Source organism: Thalia democratica, unplaced genomic scaffold (assembly GCF_965202585.1).
Source record: "Thalia democratica unplaced genomic scaffold, ktThaDemo2.hap1.1 HAP1_SCAFFOLD_776, whole genome shotgun sequence".
Lineage (NCBI taxonomy): Eukaryota > Metazoa > Chordata > Thaliacea > Salpida > Salpidae > Thalia > Thalia democratica.
In genome coordinates this window covers 30,001-40,000 of record NW_028139748.1, presented here as the reverse complement: position 1 = coordinate 40,000, position 10,000 = coordinate 30,001, and the positions used below count along the sequence as shown (strand labels likewise).

Below are 10,000 nucleotides of genomic sequence, written 5' to 3'. Positions count from 1 at the left end.
CTTATTCTCGAGCACCTACCGTCGTTGCTACCTCACCCGAGGCCAGCAGGCTGCTCACGCTTCAGCTGTGAAATCGCCAGACCAGCTGTCTTTGACGACACGCTCCTTAATTAAGAAACGAGTCGCAGGCACTTTCAAACTAATGAAAGGATCGGTGTGTTAAAGACCCTGAGACGGACGTGGCCCCAGGATTACCCGAGGCCGCAATACGCGTTCAGAATATCGATGCTCAATGTGTCCTGCAATTCACATTACTTCTCGGAGCTAGCTCCGTCCTTCATCGACGCTCGAGCCGAGTGATCCACCGCTAAGAGATCTCTCGTGTTAATCAATCTCAATGCAACCAAAAAATCGTGTTCAAAAAGAAGCGGCCGCGCCAGCACTTGCGTGCTGAATTATTACTCCCGCTGTCAGAAAGCAACGCGACCGAACTATAACAGTTACAGGGCTCGGTCCCTTCGAAGAAGAGACGTCGCTTGAAATCAAATTTCGATTCGTTAATGATCCTTCCGCAGGTTCACCTACGGAAACCTTGTTACGACTTTTACTTCCTCTAAATGATCAAGTTCGATCGTCTTTTCGAACACCGGCGAGTGCGTTGCCGCACGTACCAGGCTCAATCGGAGGACCTCACTAAACCATTCAATCGGTAGTAGCGACGGGCGGTGTGTACAAAGGGCAGGGACGTAATCAACGCAAGCTAATGACTCGCGCTTACTGGGAATTCCTCGTTCAAGGGAAACAATTGCAAGTCCCTATCCCTAGCACGACCGGGGTTCAACGGATTACCCGGACCTTTCGGCCTAGGGAACACACGATGATCCGGTCAGTGTAGCGCGCGTGCGGCCCCGAACATCTAAGGGCATCACAGACCTGTTATTGCTCAATCTCGTGTGGCTAAACGCCACTAGTCCCTCTAAGAAGTTGTCTCCGACCCAATGGGTCGAGCAGCTATTTAGCAAGTAAGAGTCTCGTTCGTTATCGGAATTAACCAGACAAATCGCTCCACCAACTAAGAACGGCCATGCACCACCACCCACAGAATCAAGAAAGAGCTCTCAATCTGTCAATCCTCGCTGTGTCCGGGCCGGGTGAGATTTCCCGTGTTGAGTCAAATTAAGCCGCAGGCTCCACTCCTGGTGGTGCCCTTCCGTCAATTCCTTTAAGTTTCAGCTTTGCAACCATACTTCCCCCGGAACCCAAAGACTTTGGTTTCCCGGAAGCTGCCGGACAGTTCTTAAGTTCGACACTGCCCGATCGCTAGTCGGCATCGTTTAAGGTCAGAACTAGGACGGTATCTGATCGTCTTCGAACCTCTGACTTTCGCTCTTGATTAAAGAAAACATTCTTGGCAAATGCTTTCGCAGTCGTTCGTCTTGCGCCGATCCAAGAATTTCACCTCTAACGGCACAGTACGGATGCCCCCGTCCGTTCCTATTAATCATTACCTCGTGCTCCGAAAACCAACAAAATAGAACCGAGGTCCTATTCCATTATTCCATGCAACATTATACAAGCGTAAAGCCTGCTTTGAACACTCTAATTTTTTCAAGGTAAACTTGCCGGACCACCGCAACACTCAGTTAAGAGCACCGCGAAGGCACCGACCAACAAGAACAACAAGGCCAGTGCTAGCCTTTCGACCGACCAACCTCGCCGTCCCTATATCCAACTACGAGCTTTTCAACCGCAACAACTTAAATATACACTTTTGGAGCTGGAATTACCGCGGCTGCTGGCACCAGACTTGCCCTCCAATGGATACTCGTTAAAAAGTTTAAAGTGTACTCATTCCAATTGCAGGACCTCGTACGAGGTCTGCATTGTTATTTTTCGTCACTACCTCCCCGAGCCGGGAATGGGTAATTTGCGCGCCTGCTGCCTTCCTTGGATGTGGTAGCCGTTTCTCAGGCTCCCTCTCCGGAATCGAACCCTGATTCTCCGTCACCCGTTACAACCTCGGTAGGCCGATACCGTACCGACGATAGTTGATAGGGCAGTTGCTTTAATGAGATGTCGCCAGCACTAGGCCGTGCGATCCGCAAGCTTATCCAGAGTCACCATTGTAACGACCCGAAAGCCGGTTAGTTTTGGTCTGATAAATGCGCGCCTCACGTCAGTTCGGCGCTTTACGCATGTATTAGCTCTAGAATTGCCACAGTTATCCATGTAAAAGCGTACAATCAAATGAACCATAACTGATTTAATGAGCCATTCGCAGTTTCACTGTACGTGAGCTCGTACTTACACTTGCATGGCTTAATCTTTGAGACAAGCATATGACTACTGGCAGGATCAACCAGATAACTATCCGAGGGCGTTTAAACCCGTTGCTCGACTGAGCGTTTTTACTGTATAAATACAGACCTTTTCTATCACTCGGCTTAAAAGCCTTGCGAACGTTACTGAAAGTCGGCGCCGGCCTTTTGCTGTTTAAAGCGCCAGCCCGCGTCGACTGCAGCATGCAGCTATACAACTGACTGTTCTTTCTCCCGACCAACCGTTTGCCTTCTGCCGGTTAACTCGTCAGCAGCAACACGCCATCTGTCTGCTGCAGTTACCCGCCTCGAGCCGTGCCTGCCTGCGTCGGCTACTCGTCTCGACGACTTCGCAAAGCTATAAGCCTACCGCCGCTGGACGCTTGTAGTTTTTCATACGCTGCTCCAATGCGTTTACATAGCACGTTCGCCGCCGCTGCAATAGCCGCGCCTCGGGTGCTAAACAGTAATGCTTTAAGCCCGCTTTCTCGTCAAGTCGACCGAACGCACAAACACGTCTCTCTCACTAGTGTAAAGTAATGCATACGTGTATGATGCTCAAATGTTGCTGTTGAACTTTTTTTGCCGATTTTTTCCGATTTTTTTCAATTTCTTTGTTTCTTTTCGATTATTTTAATGTTTTAAGCTTATTTATGCTACGTTTAAATGTTTTAATACTTTTTTATACTTTATTTAATATGTTTAAAAGAAATAAATAAAAAAAAATATGTATAAACTACTTTTTTTAATGTTTTAAATATATATATATTTATTATAAATAAACTTTATTTGTATTATTTTTTATTTAAGCGTACTTTTTAAATCTTTATATTTGTTTTATCGTTTTAAGCACATTGCGATAAATATAATAAACAAAAAATTGAATAAAAATAATAATAATAAAAAAAAAAAAAAAAAAAACATAAGCTTATTTTATATTTTTATTTTATTTTTATTTAAACTTACTTTTCAAACCTTAATACTCGTTTTATTTTTTTAAGCAGATTGCGATAAATATAATAAACAAACAATTAAATGAAAATAAAATAAAAAAATCAAACATAAGCTTATTTTATATGTTACATTTTATCTTTATTTAAACTTACTTTTTAAACCTTTATAGTTGTTTTATTTTTTAAGCACATCGCGATAGATATAATAAACAAACAATGAAATAAAAATAATAATAATAATAATAATAATAATAATAAAAAATCATAAGCTTATTTTGTATGTTTCATTTTATTTTATTTAAAACTTACAATTTAAACCTTTGTATTTGTTCTATTCTTTTAAGCACATCGCGATAAATATAATAAGCAAACAATTTAATAAAAGTAAAATAAAAAAATCAAACATAAGCTTATTTTATATGTTTCATTTTATCTTTATTTAAACTTACTTTTTAAACCTTTATAGTTGTTTTATTTTTTAAGCACATCGCGATAGATATAATAAACAAACAATGAAATAAAAATAATAATAATAATAATAATAATAATAAAAAATCATAAGCTTATTTTGTATGTTTCATTTTATTTTTATTTAAACTTACTTTTTTAACCTTTATAGTTGTTTTATTTTTTAAGCACATGGCGATAGATATAATAAACAAACAATAAAATAAAAATAATAATAATAATAATAATAATAATAAAAAATCATAAGCTTATTTTGTATGTTTCATTTTATTTTTATTTAAACTTACTTTTTTAACCTTTATAGTTGTTTTATTTTTTAAGCACATGGCGATAAATATAATAAGCAAACAATTAAATAAAAATAATAACAAATAAATAAAACAATACGGCTAAACTATAAAAAGAAAACTAAATAACTGATAAATACTTGTAAAACATTATTTGAAAAATGTATTTTGAAACACAACACGATTGATTTATAAATAATAATATATTTTTAATTTGTGTAGTTCATTTAAAGTAGTCTCCCTTTTTGCTTCTGGTTTTATTAGAGTTATATATAACAATAAATGGTGTAGTTTATTTAAAGTAGTCTCCCTTTTTGCTTCTGGTTTAATTAAAATTATATAACACATACTATAGTAAGTTAAATAAACTATAGTAACTTTATAAAACTACTTTACAAAATACATTTGTATAATTTAATAACTTTAAAATAACTATCAAGAATAAAATAGAATAGCTTTAAGTTTAGTATACAATTGGTATGTAAATTGTGTAGTTTATTGAAAGTAGTCTCCTTATTTGCTTCTGGTTTTACTTGAGTTACATAACGTTAAATAAACATACTTAATAAACGTAACCATCAATACTGTCATTTTAATAAAACTAAGTACAAATACATTGAATTAACATAGAACTTTAAAAAGCCTTCGCTAGTATCTGTTGGTAACAGTAAATAACCTATTATGACTCACAATACAGGAGTGCGAAATTTATTTTTCATTTGATTTTTCAGGTATTTATTTATTTGTGGAAATAAACTTTTTTATTACATTAGAAACTAATTGAATTTTTCCTATAACTATACCTATTATTATATTTAGTATGCTTAAAAGTAATAAAATGACACGTCGCGATTATATAATAAACAAACAATCAAACAAACAAAGAAAAAAAAAAAAAAAAAAACTATTTTTTTAAACTTATATTTCAACTATATGTCTTATTTTATTTTCATTTAAACTTACTTTAAACCTCTGTATTTGTTATATATATATTTCAACACAATACGATTAAACTATAAGACAAACAACAAAATAAAATAATCACATTAATAAATACACTAAGCAAATAGCTAGAATAAATATAAATAGTTCAATATATACAATATATTTCTTCCATTTTTAAGTTACTTGTTAAACATATTTATTTAAAAATGTTTCTTTAGAATATAAAACTAACAGTTCTACAAATAAAGAAATTAAAAAGCCAATACACATAACACTAACTTTTCATAAATTAGATATGCAAATATGAACAAAATAGTAACTAAATTCTAAAGCTTTTGTAAACTGTGAACTTATAAACTTATAATAATAATTGCATATTCACCATTCACAATAGCTTTTTATTTAGTACACAACTGGTCTGTAAATTGTGTAGTTTATTGAAAGTATAATCCCGTTTTGCTTCTGGTTTAAATAAAGTTATACAACACATACTAAAGTAAATTAAATAAAGTAATTCACTACTATCGTATTAAATAAAACCAATTTACAAAATACATTAATTTAAATTAAAGTGAACTTTGAACTTATAATAATAATTGCATATTCACTATTCAGAATTTCTTTAAATTTAGTACACAACTGGTCTGTAAATTGTGTTGGTTCTATTCAAGTACTCTCCTTGTTTGTTTTGTTTTAGTTGTATTTATTTTTAGATACTAGCACATTCAATACACATAATAAAGTAAACCAAATAAACTCTATTAATTTAAACTAAGTACAAATACATTAAGTTAATACAAAACTTTAAAAAGCTTTTGCTAGTATCTGTTGGTAACAGTAAATAACTTATTATGACTCACAATACAAAAGTGCAAAATTTATTTTCGTTTGATTTTTCAAGTAGCCACGCTTTTATTTGTTTTTGGACAAAAAGACTTTAAAGTTTTAGTATAAAAGACTAGTTGTATTAATTTTAACTCAGAAAATTGTACTCTACAAGATGGTGCCATTATTTTTTCGATATCTCAAACTGGTCAAACCACTTTTTTAGCGCTCTAATTGGTTTAAACAGCAAATAAGCAAACAGCAAATAACGTTATCTGATTGGCTAAGGTTTTTGTTTGCTAATAACTAGAATTTTCTTTTCTTTTAAGCGTTAAAGAAATGTAAATAAACGAGTAATAAGTATAAATAGGTCAGAAAGAAAAATAGTACAAAAAAGATGAATTCAAAAAGCAAAGGCCTACGGCACGTGGTATTCCCAAGCGGTCACCCATCTAAGTACTAACCACGCCCGACACTGCTTAACTTCCCAGATCGGACGAGATGGGGTGTACTCAGTGTGGTATGGTCGTAGGCGTTTGAAGGCGTTTACAAGCCTTTATAAACCCTTCGGTTTATTTAAAAAACCTATTTGCACTTGATTTACAATCAATTTGATATTTTAAAATTATTCCTTATAAAATTTTAACCTGAATTAACTTTTTTTTTGTTTTTTTAATCAACAGTTACTCCCAAACTGTACTAAAACTGTATTGTAACTGTACAAAAGTGTTTGTTTAAATAATTGTTATCTATAAATTACCTAAGACCAGGAAAAGTAGAAGTAAAGTTTATTGAATTATTAAATAAATAAAATAAAATCGTAAAATAAAATAATACAATATGTTTACAATTTGTCATTGATCTATCCATTTATGTTATTGCATTACAAATACAAACATTGCATACATTCAAGAGTATTATTCATCAATCTTTTCAATATAATAAGTTTTAAATTTATATTTATTTTTAAATAATTCCTGACATTTTAGATTACCTGAGATTTTTTTTTAATTAAATTAATTTTAGTAATTAAATACTTGACGTTCTATTTTGTTTAATTTGATAACTCAACCATGTTTATTTTTTTTACTAATTTAAAAGAACTATTAAACTAAAAGACATTACATACAGCTTCTAAAAGTTTTAAACACCTTAAAAAATATTATTATTTTAAAGATATATTAAAGAACTAAACAGATATTACTCCTAAAAAATCTTGTTAATAATATATAAAAAGTACTCAAAGTCAGACTCGGAAATATATATACTGTTGTATATCTTACTTGAAGTTCACTGTAATTGACACTGTATAACAAAATTATAAAAATCAACCTATTTATATAGCAAAATATTTCTTTATCTTTGTCGTGGCGCGGTGGGTCAGTGGTCTTATCAGCTGACTCATAAGCAGAAGGTTGTAAGATCGAATCCCGCTAGTCGTCACGAAACACCACTATCGTTCAATGTTCGGGCTTCAAATTCTTTGAGATTATACTGTACTATTTATCTATCTAACTAATCTATCTAACAAATGTTGTTCAATCTAGGTTGTGGGTACTTGGGTCGAGTAATGCCTTTGACTTACAATCTGTTGTGGATTGACAATATTCCTCTATCTATCATTAAACAAATCTATCTAATAAATGTTGTTCAATCTAGGTTGTGGGTACTTGGGTCGAGTAATGCCTTTGACCTACAATCTGTTGTTGATTGTCAACATTCCTCTATCTATCAATAATGATTATATTCAATAATAAATGTTGATTAATTCAGTTGTAAGAAAACCAGTGCGCTGGTTAGGTTGGGTAAGGCCTTCGACTTACAATCTTGGGGATTATCAACGTTCATCACAAGTACAGTAACGATCTCATTGAATTTCCAGTTGGAACATAGGATTGTAGTGGTGGCCTACTTTGTAGGTTTTTTGCCTAGTTTGTTTTTTGCCTAGTAGTGTTTGCCTAGTTTGACAAACTATAGTATATATATTGTATAACTTTACTTGTATTATTTTTTATTTAAATTACTACTTATTATTAAAGAATTAAATTTTTTTAGAAAAAAAAACTATGTATTTTAACTAATGCTTATATTATATGTTTTGTTTTATTTTTATTCAAACTTACTTTAAACCTCTGTATTTTTTATACAATACGATTAAACTATATAACAGAAAAATAATTAAATAATCAAACTATTGAATAAGCAGTTAATTAGTGTGTTTTTTTATGCTTCTTTCATTTTTAACTTACTTGTTAACCATATTTCTTTTATTAAAGTATAAAACTAACAGTTACTAAAATAAAATAATCATAAAGTCAATACACAAAACACTAACTTTTTATAATTTAAATATGCAAACATGAATATAGTTATGAATCTATTATTTATTCAAATAGAATTATTCAAAGCTTATAATTATAAAGCTTTTGTATAATGTTTCAATTACAGTGAACTTTAAGTAAGATAAGTTTTTTTTTTTGTAATAACTACAAAATTGGTATTTTAGTTTATTATTAGTAACTAAATACTTATATTTATTATATTTAAAAAAAAACATCTATACTAACTCTAATTTCAAAGCATATTAAATACAAATTTTACCAACTAAATATTTATTTTTATTTTAATTATTATAACTTTCAAACATAAGCTTGTATACCTTATATACCTATATACCTCATATAGTAGGCTTGACATAACATAACATTATTTAATTCTTTTTGTTTGAAATAAACTCATTTAGTTATTAGTAAATTACAACATAAATGTTTATAACAATATAACTAAGATTTAGCTTTTGAGTTAGTAAACTTTGATAGTTTTCTTTTAATAGTTTAATAATCTTTATTTAAGTTCAAGCAAAATTGCTATATATTTAATACACATACAAAAGTAAACTAAGTAAACGTAATTCAATAGTTTCTATTAAGTAAAAGTAATTACAAATACATTAAGTTAATACAAAACTTTAAAAAGCTTTTGCTAGTATCTGTTGGTAACAGTAAATAACTTATTATGACTCACAATACAAAAGTGCAAAATTTATTTTCGTTTGATTTTTCAAGTAGCCACGCTTTTATTTGTTTTTGGACAAAAAAACTTTTAAGTTTTAGTATAAAAGACTAATTGTATTAATTTTAACTCAGAAAATTGTACTCTACAAGATGGTGCCATTATTTTTTCGATATCTCAAACTGGTCAAACCACTTTTTTAGCGCTCTAATTGGTTTAAACAGCAAATAACGTTATCTGATTGGCTTACGTTTTTATTTGCTAATAACTAGAATTTACTTTTCTTTTAAGCGTTAAAGAAATGTAAATAAACGAGTAATAAGTATAAATAGGTCAGAAAGAAAAATAGTACAAAAAAGATGAATTCAAAAAGCAAAAGCCTACGGCACGTGGTATTCCCAAGCGGTCACCCATCTAAGTACTAACCACGCCCGACACTGCTTAACTTCCCAGATCGGACGAGATGGGGTGTGCTCAGTGTGGTATGGTCGTAGGCGTTTGAAAGCGTTTACAAGCCTTTATAAACCCTTCGGTTTGTTTAAAAAACCTATTTGCACTTGATTTACAATCAATTTGATATTTTAAAATTAATCCTTATAAAATTTTAACTTGATGTAAGTATTTTTTTTATTAAAACCTTTTTTTTTGGTGTTTTAATTACAATTACTCCCTGTAACTTTATTTAAGACTTTGTTTAAAAGATTGTTAACTATATTCTATATTAAATACTATGATTAGAAGTAAAGTTTATTAAGTGATTAAACTAAATAAAAAACAATGTTAAAATAAACATGTTGTGTTTAGTTTGTTTTACTATTTCTCATTGTTCTATTTATAGATGGTTTTGTTTTACTTCAAGAATATTTATAGTTAGTTTCTAAAGAATATCTCATACTACATCAGATTTTACGATTAACTTAATTTTAGGTAATAAAATATTTGACGTTTAATTTAATAACTCATCTATGTTTATGTTATAAAATAATAGTATCTAATACACATACATTATAATATAATAATATGTATAACTAGTTGTTTTACTTTAAAATGAATAATTAAGTGGAAGAATTAAAAGAACTCACATTTTTGAAGAGAGCGTGGAAAACCAGAATAGTCTTTTAAAACATTTATTAAATTATCGATAAATATAGAATACAATAGAATTAAACATATAAACGTAACTGTGGTTGCTTAGAAACTGAACAAGAAAATTTTTAATAAAAATATAAAATAGTTATTATATAGAATTAAA

At 30.7% G+C, this 10,000-nt stretch overlaps 4 non-coding genes across 4 annotated transcripts; all 4 read right to left on the bottom strand.

Moving 5' to 3' along the window:
- Positions 1 to 163: 163 nt before the first annotated feature.
- On the bottom strand, positions 164 to 316 carry LOC145847049 (5.8S ribosomal RNA). The gene has a single exon (XR_014371037.1). It is a non-coding gene; the product is annotated as a 5.8S ribosomal RNA (ribosomal RNA).
- Positions 317 to 498: 182 nt separating this feature from the next.
- LOC145847061 (small subunit ribosomal RNA) lies at positions 499 to 2,306 on the bottom strand. The gene has a single exon (XR_014371048.1). It is a non-coding gene; the product is annotated as a small subunit ribosomal RNA (ribosomal RNA).
- A 3,845-nt stretch (positions 2,307 to 6,151) lies between these two features.
- LOC145847060 (5S ribosomal RNA) lies at positions 6,152 to 6,270 on the bottom strand. Its single transcript, XR_014371047.1, has one exon. It is a non-coding gene; the product is annotated as a 5S ribosomal RNA (ribosomal RNA).
- A 2,855-nt stretch (positions 6,271 to 9,125) lies between these two features.
- Positions 9,126 to 9,244, bottom strand: LOC145847068 (5S ribosomal RNA). Its single transcript, XR_014371052.1, has one exon. It is a non-coding gene; the product is annotated as a 5S ribosomal RNA (ribosomal RNA).
- Between the last annotated feature and the right edge of the window lie 756 nt (positions 9,245 to 10,000).